Below are 12540 nucleotides of genomic sequence, written 5' to 3'. Positions count from 1 at the left end.
ATTTTATTGGCCCACATTGTTCTTACAAGTAGGGGCAAAGGTCAGAGGTTGTGTTCCATGTCAAATGTTTGCTAGTAAACAAAAATTAGTAGCTCTTCCACTCATTCCATCAATAATTTCAGCACCTTCTTCTCAATGGGGATTAGATTTTGTTGAAGAGATTCACCCTACTTCAAGTAATTAGCATAGATGGATCCTCACTGCAACAGATTACTTTACTAAATGGGTGGAATCTATTCCAGTCAAAAATGCTACCGATGCAGTAGTAATTAAGTTTATTGAGGAAAATATCTTATCTAGATTTGGTTGCCTAACTCAAATTGTCACTGATAATGCAACAACTTTTTCTAGTGTTAAAATGATTGAATTTTTCCAGAAATATCAGATTTTGTTACATCATTCAACTCCATATTACCCTCAAGGTAATTTTTACAGGGAAAAGTGTCTATGCAGAACTGCTAATCCCACTAAGGTGTGGTAGCTACCTTAGAAACAAACAAAGTAAAGCTACTTTCGTTTTTCCTTTATGAAAGATAGATGAGAGAAGAATAGAGGAGACCAACCTCTGTCTTGCGCTTGGCTCCTAGTTCGATTCCTCTCTCTTCTGATAGTCCTTTGGTACTTGCTTCCTTGTACACCCAGCTTCACAGAGTACTTGTAGAATCAAAGTAGCATAACACTATACAAGAACATGGATCTATTATCATAAACAATCTAGGATCAGATGTAAATTGACCATACAAATGCATAAAACATAAACGACACAAGAGTATGGAGCAAAACTTGAATAGATTTTATTGATAATCAAGAAAGAGCCAAGAGAGTTACAACCAATTGTTCTGACCCAGCATCATCCTCTCAGCAAGTAAGCCCTTCTTCACCTCATGCAAAGCTTAGATCACCCAACAGTATGATGTTGCCTCAAGAAACCAACAACAATTCCTTACAAGATGCAAAATTCCAGCCTCTGGATCTCTGGGATGAGGGATCCATATATAGATATCTGTAAGGGAGATGAGTCAGCTTGTGATTTGATTAGTGTCTTCCCTCTGATAGTTCTTGCTTCCACTTGGAGATTTATGATCCCTTACTCATCCTTGGTCGAATTTAGAGAGGCAAGTGTCACAGGAGAAGTTTCTGGAAGATTCCATGCCTCTCCACCTCGCGGATTGACACTGCCATTTGTCACTTCTCGCCAATCGCACCCCATAGAAGCGATTTTTGAAATGAAACGCACCCACAAAGTGTACTTAGGTGAGATGCAACGCACTTTGCCTATGGAGCAGGTGAAATGATCCTATTTTGACCAGTTCTGAGCAGTTTTTCATGGAGAACTTCTGGGAGAAGCTGTAATCAGTTGACCTTATTCCTTTAGGGGTTAGAACAACACTTTTAGGGACTTAGGAGCCCTTGGTTTATGGAAATTTTATACTTGGGGTTGCAGTGCCCAAAAATGTCTATAATAGTAATGCCCTTGCAGAATCATTGAACAAAAGCCTGGTAAAGGTAATCAAAATGACTCTAGCTGATCATAAGAAGAGCTGGGATTCACATTTGATTTATGCAGTATGGGAAAACGAAATTATTCCAAAGAGATCAACTAGAAAATCTCCATTTCAGCTAGTCTATGGGAAAGATGCAATTTGCACTACCAATTTGGCCTTCCCTATTTTAAAATTCCTGCAGGATTCAATAGATGAACCTGATGATTTTTCAAGAAGAATAAATCAGATTGTTGAACTTAATGAAAACAGAGATGAAGTTCAATACAAATTGCAGAAGTATCAGAATAAGATGAAGACCCTATTTGACAGAAGAGCCAGGGAAAGGATTTTAAGGAAGATGACCTAGTTCTAAGATGGGATGCCAGGAGAGAAGAAAAAGGAAATCATGGCAAATTTGACAATCTATGGTTTGGACCTTTAGCAATTGCTGAAGTGAAGGGTAACAACACTTTTGTGCTGCAGAATCTTGAGGGGCTATATTCCACTTATCCTGTAAATGGAAGGTTTCTCAAACATTACATTCAATACTAAGAGGTTGAAATAGTTTTCATTGTAAATACTCTAGTTTTCTTTTCCTTTCCAAGATGTCAGTGTGATAATTTTTATAGCAAGGACTCGATAACCCGAGGAGAAGGCACATGGATTTGTAGGTTCTCTGCATTCTATAGGAGAAAGGTCCCCAGATGTAGCTAATGTTGTAGCATTTTTTGGTTTTGATAAGATAGAATATTTCAAAAAATGTTAAGTTAGGATATGGACATAACAATAGTGAATAAAATGTTTGTAAAATAAAATATCTTGATGGTGATGTCCATATCAAAGAAAATGTTAGGTTAGCTGCTCTAAATAGTTAATGAAAAAAGAAAATGTTAGCTAGAAAGGAAACAAATAAACTCTGAAAGTGATCAATTCTAAATGCCACTACTCTGTTCCTGCAAAATAATGGTTGTGTGCAGCTTGTTTTAAATGCCACAACCCATGATGATCAAAATGTTTAATCTTGATTGCTTCATGCTTTAAATTTGATGTTATAGTTAGAGAATAAAGATTTTTCCAAACTGTTTAATCTTGGCAAATCAGTAGTTAGGTAGAGAATAATAATGTGCTCATCAGTTTAATCTGAGCCCTTGGAGGTTATAAGGGTAGATTTAGATAGTTTGACTTTCTAAAATAAGAAGAAAGGAAAATGGTTTGCTAGCTTAAATGCACCCATTAAGTGAAGAAAAAATGATAGGATAAGCGAAGGTTAAGTTGAGAAAGGTTGCATAAGTTTGATTATTCATTAGACAAAATGTACATTTATCATGTTTTTTATGTCCATGATCCAATTACACAAAGCAAATGAAGGTCTATAAGATCAAGTAATTAGCCTCCCACTCATCCCCATTCATCCCTATATTTACTAATTTCCGCTTCCTACCTTCATATATTCATATTCATTCATTTTCCACTAAGAACCCCTTTTCCTAAGGTCAAAACCCTTTTTACCTAAGAAAAGTGAAAACCCTATGTAAAATCCCTTTTACCATGTAAATCCTATTTTACCATGTAAATCCCTTTTTACATAAAAAAAAACCCACAAAAATATATTTTTCCTAAGTATTAATGCATATATAAAAAGCAAATAAATCATTAAAAACCACTTTACTTAGTGAAATTCCCCTTTTCGCATAAATTTCCCCTTTTCCGCTTATATTTTATATTAACATTAACATAATGTATTAAACCCTTAAATTTTCCCTTTTCCCGTATATATTAATTCCTTTGTAAAATAACCTGAAAGCCTTTAGTTTTATTAAAAACTATGTAATTCATAAATATCACATCGGCAGGTCACAAAACCTTTCAACATGCATACATTACCCTCCACATTGTGATATGCAATTGCAATGGGCCCGGACCCAACGCAAATATATATCATAATGTATTGCATATCGCATCTGCCCCTTATTGCAAGTCCCAGCTATTACATATATCCTCCACATTGTGATAAGCAATGCGCGACGGACCTGACCCATTATACATCATAGTTCATACCACATCGCATCCACCCCTCATTGCAAGTCCCGCTAATAAGAATTCCTCTCCACCATTGTGAAATGCGATGCACGATAAGTCTGGACATGATGCAATATCATAAACTATCGCCATTTTACATCCATTCTCATGGCAAGTCCTATTCGATGTATACATCCTTCACCTTTGCAATATCTGATGGACCCAGACCCGATGCCACTATCTGATCGAGTTTATATTATTTCAAGTCTGCCATTATGCATTTTGTAAAGTTTTTCTTTGTTATATCATTTTTTATGATTTAAACAAAGAAATAACTAAACTTCCATTTAACCCTGCTAATCACATTTTTAACCATAATACAACCATTTCAGCTAGTTTTAATCATTCGTACCCTCCATACTCCTTCTTCACTCCACCACCGTCTGATATAAGGCATTCATATCCAATGACCCTCAGTGATTTCAGGTTAGCTCTCTGTACGGGCATTACCCACCCAAAAAGTGGTTTTTCCACCGTCCTCCATTGCTACGTGTTAGGCTCTGGTTATTTTGGGTGACTCCTCCCCAAAACCGCCAGTGCCTCATAAGTGGTGCGATGAAAACTACCTTCTGCAAAAATGACAAATGGTTATTGTTCACTATCACGTCATATTTCAAAGGAAAACTGTTTTTCTCGTTTAAAAGCCAAAATGACCATTTTGCTTTGTTTTTACCTGTTTTACACAGTGAAGCCTCCATAATGCCTCTGCGACCATTAAAGCCATTGTTTACCTTCCAATATGCCCTAGACTCCTTCTGATATCCTTTAAAGCTCAATAAAGCCATTGAAGACCTCCTCTGTCACCTTGTTTTTCTTAATGATTTCTATGTTTTGCAGGTAAAGACTGTTGTTCCAGGTTTACAAACAAAAAGCCTGCATAACAGTTTGAAGACAAATATGAGCGATTTACTATGAAAAACACAGTAAAAACCTCAAGCGCATAGTAAAGGTAGAAAGGATCACAGTAAAGGTTAATCAACAGGGTGAAAGCATGTTAAACAGAGTTTAAACATATCAGATAAAAGGTTAAATGAAGCAATTGGTCAGCGCGAAGAATGAAAACAAATTAGCAGTTGAAAGGGAAAAATATCAGACAAACAAATCCAACACAACCTGAATAAAAGGGGACAACAAGAAGTAGTTCAATAGTTGCCCCTATCTTCTTCCATGAAGATCTTTTCCTTTCCTAGAATAAACCTTAAATAGTTTTAGGATATTTATTAGTTTTATTATTGTATAAATAACTCTCTTCTTGAGATGTTATATGTTCAAAGTTTAAGATTCATAGTTCATTGCTTGTAAAGTCTTGACTGTTCGTACTACTTTGAACCTGGAAGCCACCTTTGAAAGAAGATTTTGAAGACACTTGATGTACTTAGTCTTTTTGGAACCTTAATACAAAGCAGAGGATTTTGAATTTGGTTTTACATAGTTTTGTGTTATCTTGTAAATTTTTCCAATTCTTCAATCATTATGTATTTCTTCATATGCTTATGACTTACAAAGATATCTAGGTAGGAACAATTTGTGTTTCAATTGATTCCTATAAGCTCCTGAAGTGATCATATATTAAGAGAATGGATTAATGCAACTGTTTGTGTAGCTAATCCCCTCTAATCAATAAATCATCAGCATCTTGTGTAAGCTTAAGTATACTACATTGAACCTTTGGAATGTAGTTTAGAAAGTTTTCCTACTTATGATTGTTCTATTTTATAGTCTAGAAACTGTGATAATAATATTTTTTGTTGTCTTCTACTCACCACAATTTTTTTATCTATATCACTGTGTAATGCTTTATAACAGCCCTTTGTTGAAGTATTAATATACCCGAAAGGATTAATTACTTCAATTCTACATCTGTCTTCATTCATTGGTTCTCCAAAATTAAAACCAAAATCCCCCAAAATAATTATTTTAGATGCTCTGGAATTGGTAGCTGACCTACTACTATCTCAGAGGTACAACAGGGTACACACAAGGGTAGTTTTGATGATTGGCACGAGTATAGGAGGATGATGATAACATGCTTTGGGAAGCCGAACGTACGAGTGACGGACAAGTATGATGGGAAGGATGATCCATGTGAACACTTGGCCAAATGGGCTAAGGCCTATGGAGTGGAGGCCCAACCTGAATGGGTGCACTTGTTCTGTCAAACCCTAGATGTCATCTGATGAACTGGTACTTGGAGACGGAGCTTCGTCATGGCACAGAAGAATGGGATATTTTGCGTGAAGGGTTCATAATGACATTTAGCTTTGAAAATGGGTTTGATTGTATTTATGAAGTGCTACAAGAAGTTAAAGCAGTGATCTTTAGGATACCGCAGGATCCTTTAGATATGATTCAACTCGATTGGACTACTCATCTAAGCCACACGTTGGAATGCTATAACGTGACTGTTGAAGAAGAAAACGAGGAACCCCGAATGATTAATATCCCTGAAACTGAGGGTCACCGCAAGGTTCAGGGACCGCAAGATCGAGAATCCTGATATAACCGCACCACTAAAAACTAAATAGATAAATATTAGCACGAAGGCGGAGCCCATATTCACAAATATTGGAGATTACTGGGATGACACAACAGTAGATAAGGTTGCCAAATTAATTTGTTCCCTACCAAGTTTATGGAGTTAAAGGGGATAATGGGAGACCTGGGCGTTATGAAGATTACGTTAAACCTTAACGTGAAGCCAGTCAAGCAAAGACCTTAGCATATCAATCCAAAGTATAAGGAGAAGGTTTACTTAGAGTTAGATAAGATGCTTGCGGCAGGCATCATTGAATCCGTAGACAAATCTGATTGGGTGAGCCCAATGGTGGTACAGGAAAAGATGCAGAAGGATGAAATAAGTGGATCTCAAGAAGTTGAATGATGCTTGCGTGCATGATCCTTTTCCGACTCCATTCACTGATGAGGTATTGGATAATGTAAGTTGCTAGGAAGCGTACTCCTTCACGGATGGGTTCTCTGGGTACCATCATATCAAAATCATGCCTAAAGATAGAAGCAAGACGACCTTCGTGATTGAATGGGGATGTTTTCAGTACACCTTAATTCCTTTCAGGTTAAAGAATGCGCCTGCGGCTTTTTTGTGCTAGTCATTGCTGCATTCAAATACTTCATTCATAAGTTTCTGGATGTGTACTCTAATGACTGGATTGTGTTTGGGTAGGTAAAATGCCATGTGGCAAGTTTGCACTTAATGCTAGATACTTGTTGAAGGTACCATATTGCACTTAATCTGAAGAAATGTTTGTTTTGTGTCCCTTTTGGGACTCTGCTGGGTCATGTGGTATGCAAACAGGGATTAATGGTAGACCCCATGAAGATCATAGTGATAATTAACTTGGAGGCACCAAGGAGTGTGAAACAGCTATGTGCAACATTGGGACATACTAGGTACTATAGGAAGTTTATCAAGGGCTATGCCCAGATCACCACACCTATGGAGATGTTGTTGAAAAATGATGTCACATTCTGTTGGAACAAGGATTGTCAGAAAATCTTGAATGTGCTGAAAGGAAAAATGGTCATCGCATTGATTTTAGTCTTCCTGGATTAGGAGAAGGAGTTTCATGTACATGTAGATGCATCATGTATAGCACATGGAGCAGTACCGACTCATGCTAGCAAAGGGGAATTGGACCATCCTATAGCATTCGCAATCAGGAAGTTATCCAAGGCTGAGAAGAACTATTCCACTACTGAGCGAAAAGGACTAGCCATGGTATACACGCTCCAGAAGTTTAGACACTATTTGCTGGGTGGAGATTTTAAGATGTATACAGATCATTCTGCGTTGAAATACCTGGTCAATAAGCCCATGTTGGGGGGGAGAATCTACAAGTGGTTGTTATTATTCCAGGAATATGATTTTGAAGTTTTTGTGAAGCCTGGACGACTGAATGTGGGACCAGACCATCTGTCGCACATCGAAATGGGAGGAGAACCCACTAATTTGGAGGAAGGATTGCCTGACATACAACTCTTTGTAGTGCATGTCGCGGATGGTCACTATGAAGACATCATACACTTCCTAACGATAGGAACTACCCTAGAAGGCTAGACCACCTAGCAAAAAAAGGAGTTATTGGTGCACGTGACAAAATTTTTTTTTGCTATACATCTGTAAAAAATGGGGTCTGATGAAGTATTGTGATGATATGTACCAGAGTTTGAAAGAAGCATTATCCTAATGGACACTCATGGGGGTGCCATGGGAGGGCATTACGCAGGAAGGGTGACCGCACATAAGATTCTACACACAAGGTTGTGGTGGCCAACCCTCTATAAGGATTCAAAATCCTACTGCAAGGCATGTGACGTGTGTCAAAGAATTGGCAGGCCATCGCGGAGAGATGAGTTTCCTCTGAACCCACAGATGACATTAAAACCTTTTGAGAAATGGGCAATAGATTTTGTGGGACCCATTCAACCTCAAGGGAAGAAGACGGGTGTGCGGTACATTATCACTGTGACTAATTATTTGACTTGATGGGCAAAGGCACAAACTGTGAAGCACTGCACAGGCACGACCACTGCGAAGTTTTTCTTTGAGTATATACTGACACAATTTGGGTGTCCAAAGATTTTGATGAGTGATCACTGTACGCACTTTCTGAACAAAATGATCAGCGCACTAACGACGGAATTTCAAGTATATCACCAGAAAAGCATGCCTTATCACCCACAGGCTAATGGGATGGTGGAAGCATTCAATAAGGTATTGGAGAATGCACTGACCAAGGTTTGTAACGCTCAGTGAAATGATTGGGACCTGCGTGTACTTGCAGTACTATGGGCTTATCGAATGACGTGCAAAAAGTTGATTGGACAGACACTCTTTAGGCTTGCATATGGTGTTGAAGTAGTGATGCTAATGGAATACATTGTGCCTAGTCTGCGCATAGCGGCACTCATGGGTATGACAGATCACGGAGCCCTAGAAGAGAGGCTCGTGCAGCTTTCCGAGCTTAAGGAAGAAAGGTTTATGGCTGAATTTCACCAATAGGTACAAAAGTAGCGCGAAAAAGCATGCCATTATTGGCACATTAAACTACGCACCTTTAAGGTAAATGATCTGGGTTTTTTATATGACAGAAATTTTGATAAATTTCCAAGAAAATTTAGGATTCACCTGCTAGGGCCCTATGTCATTAAGGAGATTACCAATGGTGGAGTAGTTCAATTGGTTAAATTGAATGGAGATCCCTTCCCCGAAAAGGTGAATGGAAGTCGATTGAAGCCATACACTGGTGATCAAGCCAAGTGACTATATGAAGGTAGCATAGTCTTAGCGCTCCAAGCAACTGAAAGGAGGCACGAGACTATAAAATACACTACCCGGGTTGGGAAACTACCCTATCGAGGAATTGTGTAGAACGAGGAGATGTCACAATGTTCACAACAACGCGGAGAGAGTTGCGATACCCATGGAAAAACCATGGAGGTTAGCCGAAAAGTGACCATTAGAGTCACTTTTCATGATTTGACGATGGGAATTTGGCCAAATGGAGCAAGGGGGGCAACATTTAAGATGAAATTTATGTGTAACATCCTTGAAAATCTATCGCCAATCTAGCATTAATGAACCAAATTTGTGGGAATGGTTCGATTTGAATTCAAAATGGAATATAAATTACATGTGGCTGCCCAATGAAAAACACTTGGCATTCTAAGCATTAAGTTGGTGAGCTCTCAAACGTGCATGAACTGTATTCTTCAAAGAATTCCTTGACTGGCTAATGTTTGATCAATTTCTAAAGTCTGACTGCAATATCATCCATGACATTATCCTAGGATTAGAAGCTATGGACGCTGAAGCAGTGAAAACCAAGGGGGCTATTTTGGAAGTTGTTATGGAGGGAGAGGGAGTTTCTCCGAAGGTTGCATAAGTACTAGCTAAAGTCCCTAAGTCACCATGGATGCCTAGACCAAAGCCTACCCCGACAAAGGAGAGTGCAAAGGATAAGAAAGGAAAGCAAGCTGTGACACCCGTTCATGCATTGCCTAGAAGAAAACCATAGAAGGACAAGTCCATCGAAACAAAAAAGGGAAAAAATATTAACTTGGAACCAAAGGTGGAAGAGATTGAGGACATCTTGATGGATGATGAGGATATGGGGGTGGAAGTGGAGGATGTTGAAGTCGATGGTTCTAACCCTATTACTAAGATGCCCGAATACGTCCCTCTGCGCAAGGGCAAGACCAAGGTGCTGAAGGAAATTGACTAAAGCAAGGTCACCTTGCATATACCTTTGTTACCAAATGAGATTTTCTTTTAAGGACTACGCTTGGGGCAGGTTCCGCTGTTGAAATTGGAAGATTGGGACTTCATTGACACTCATAAGTTCCCTCACTTGGCGATAGACCAGCTAATGCACCGCGTTGTTCATATAACCACTAGGATGACTATGTTGGAACCACGAAAGTGGCTCAAGGGTATAGACAAGGTAGGTCTGCTCAGTCTGCTATGGTTGTCGCACTACAATCACACACCCATTACATTATGTTAGAGTCGGTCTTTACATCCCTCTGTCAGAGATCAAAAACTCTTTTTGCATTTCATCTTTAGGTGTCTCATTCAGCTCAATCATCTTCATTTCGCTAGGGGCATGCCATAATCTGACATAAGGGCCTTGTTACTCATTCCCCTCATGCCTTATCCTGCTAGTTTAGCTTTGTTTATCGAATCAATCTTAAGGTCACTTATAGTCCTATTTTAGTCTCTTGATCAACAAGTCATTTCAGTCACTAGGTCTAGGGTTTAGGCTTCAGATTGACTAATAACATCAGCAAGAATATGAGGGAGGTGCCCAAATAAGTTTTCATCGCAAAATTTCATCATTATATCGCTTGATCATGACTTTTCTTCAAAACTCTGTTTTGAAGAAAATTGTCATCTCTGTCATGTAATTGTCAAAGTTTTTCAATGTGAAAATTTTCAGGAACAGCCCTAGTCATCCTTTTCCAAAGTTAAAACGCCACCATACCTGCAAATACAAGCCAAGCTCGGGTCATTTTGTTCATCACAAAGTGAAAAGGCAGTGAAAGGGCCCAAACCAGAGGTTGAAATAAAAGTTATTTGCAAAAAACATTATAAAAATGGGTTTTTGGCAAATTAATTTGAAAGGCCAATGTATATAGCATGTCTCCAAATTTTGAAAAGTCATTTGCATACCAAGAACAAAGAGGAAACAATCAATGAAATTTTTGTGCACAAGTGTGAAATTGGGAGAAAATTGGTCGGCGCGGCGCATAGAACTGGTGGCGCGGCGCACTGGGGAGGTGTGGCACACTGGGAGAAAACACTCAATGTATTTTTACACGCACATGGCGCATCCAGGAGGCACGCCCTGTTGGGTATGCTGCGTGGCGCACACAGCCTGGACGCCAAAAAATTGCAGAAACCTTCCTCCATCGCCCAAAACGTGCACGAATTTGATGGGTTGAGCCTCCATCATCGCTCTTTGTCCAAATTTGAACGCTGGCATCACGTGAAGGGACTTCTAATCAACTAGAGAGAAAATCTAAAGTGCTAGTGAGATTCTTGTGCATTTTACCTGCAGAAATTGGACCTGGCAGTGAATGAGGTATTTATAGAGGTATTATTTAGAACCTTATTGGTTTAGTCAAAAGCTAGTAGAAGCAAACATGAGGCGGCAAGGTGGATATGGTGGTTCCAATGTCAATCTGCTGGTTGCTGCTCAAATGCAGCATATTGCTGCCCAGAGAATGCAACATAATCCTAGTCTGCATGCCTTTCCTGGGAGGCCTGATGTTCCACCATTGGATGAAGAGCAGCGCTATATGTCTTCAAAGGCAGAAAGTCACTGGCAGTGGGAAGGAGGCGATCCAAATGTGCCAAATATGCCTCCTCACATATATAAAGAAGGTCAAGGTCCTCCTGAACCAGGCAGTGGAAGCAAGATTCCGACAGGTCCTGATGCAGCTAGCTCCCCATTTTATCAAAGTCAAATTCCAGATCCCAAGGCACAACATGAAAAAACGAGCATCAAAGATGTGAAAGCAAGAAGTGCATGCTGGGTTTCAAGATCCATCTATACCTCCGACATTAGAGTTACTTGAGCATAGATTTATGGATGAGATTATGAAGTTGACAAAAGATCAAATTGATGCAGAGGATGAGGAAAACAGGAGGCATCAGGAGTGCACTAGAGAAATTATTTTTTAATACCAAGAGAAGTTAAGAGCCATGTGAGTTCAACAGTCTAAATATCAAGAATAATTTTTACGTCAAGAAAACACAGATGCGTCAGCAGCAGTATCAACAATCCAATCTAAGTCAATTTCAACGTAGTGCTGGTGGCCCAATGGCTGGATACAATGAAAATGCTCACGAACCTTGTGGTCATGGTGGTGGTCTTGGAGAAGGTAATCCAGGCTACCCAGGAGGTTATGAGTCATTCAGGGACAGAATGGCATACTATGGCAATGCTGGACATCCATTCAACAGAAATTTCTCTTTATTATACTTCATATCCATACGCATAAATGTTGTATGGGAATTGGCGCAGAGTTTATTACTGCATTACATTAAAGGAAGGTGAAAAGTCAAAAACTGAAAATCAACAGTAAAACGAAGAATATCTACCACCGCAGAAAGATAGGAACGGACCACCTATTTCTTTCTTTAGTCATGATTCAATGGGATCCACGCTACATTTTTGCCTTTTAATTGGTCACCAGAGAAAAACAAGATGTAACGCTGCTCTTTTTTAGAATAGGTGGTTGGCTTTCCAGCTTATATTAGTTAATGATTAAACAGCTCCCCATTTGTGTCGATATGTTTTCTCACCTCTAGGCTTATTAAATGTATTGTAAATCATTTGTAAGGTGCTGGAATTTCTGGGAAACTGTGGGAGAGAAAACTCAGCTATCCACTGTATAGTTTGGCCATGAGATTAGTAAAAATGATGCAACTCTGATTCATGAGATTCCTGTGGTG

At 39.1% G+C, this 12540-nt stretch overlaps 1 pseudogene; it reads left to right on the top strand.

The window, feature by feature from the left end:
• Positions 1-11078: 11078 nt before the first annotated feature.
• LOC149258850 (uncharacterized) lies at positions 11079-12142 on the top strand (annotated as a pseudogene).
• Positions 12143-12540: the final 398 nt, after the last annotated feature.

Source organism: Pinus tabuliformis, chromosome 6 (assembly GCF_031772625.1).
Source record: "Pinus tabuliformis cultivar Carrire ecotype Pingquan chromosome 6, CPIR1, whole genome shotgun sequence".
NCBI classification, from domain to species: domain Eukaryota; kingdom Viridiplantae; phylum Streptophyta; class Pinopsida; order Pinales; family Pinaceae; genus Pinus; species Pinus tabuliformis.
Note: the sequence above shows the minus strand (reverse complement) of the source record. Positions and strands in the feature narration are given on the sequence as shown.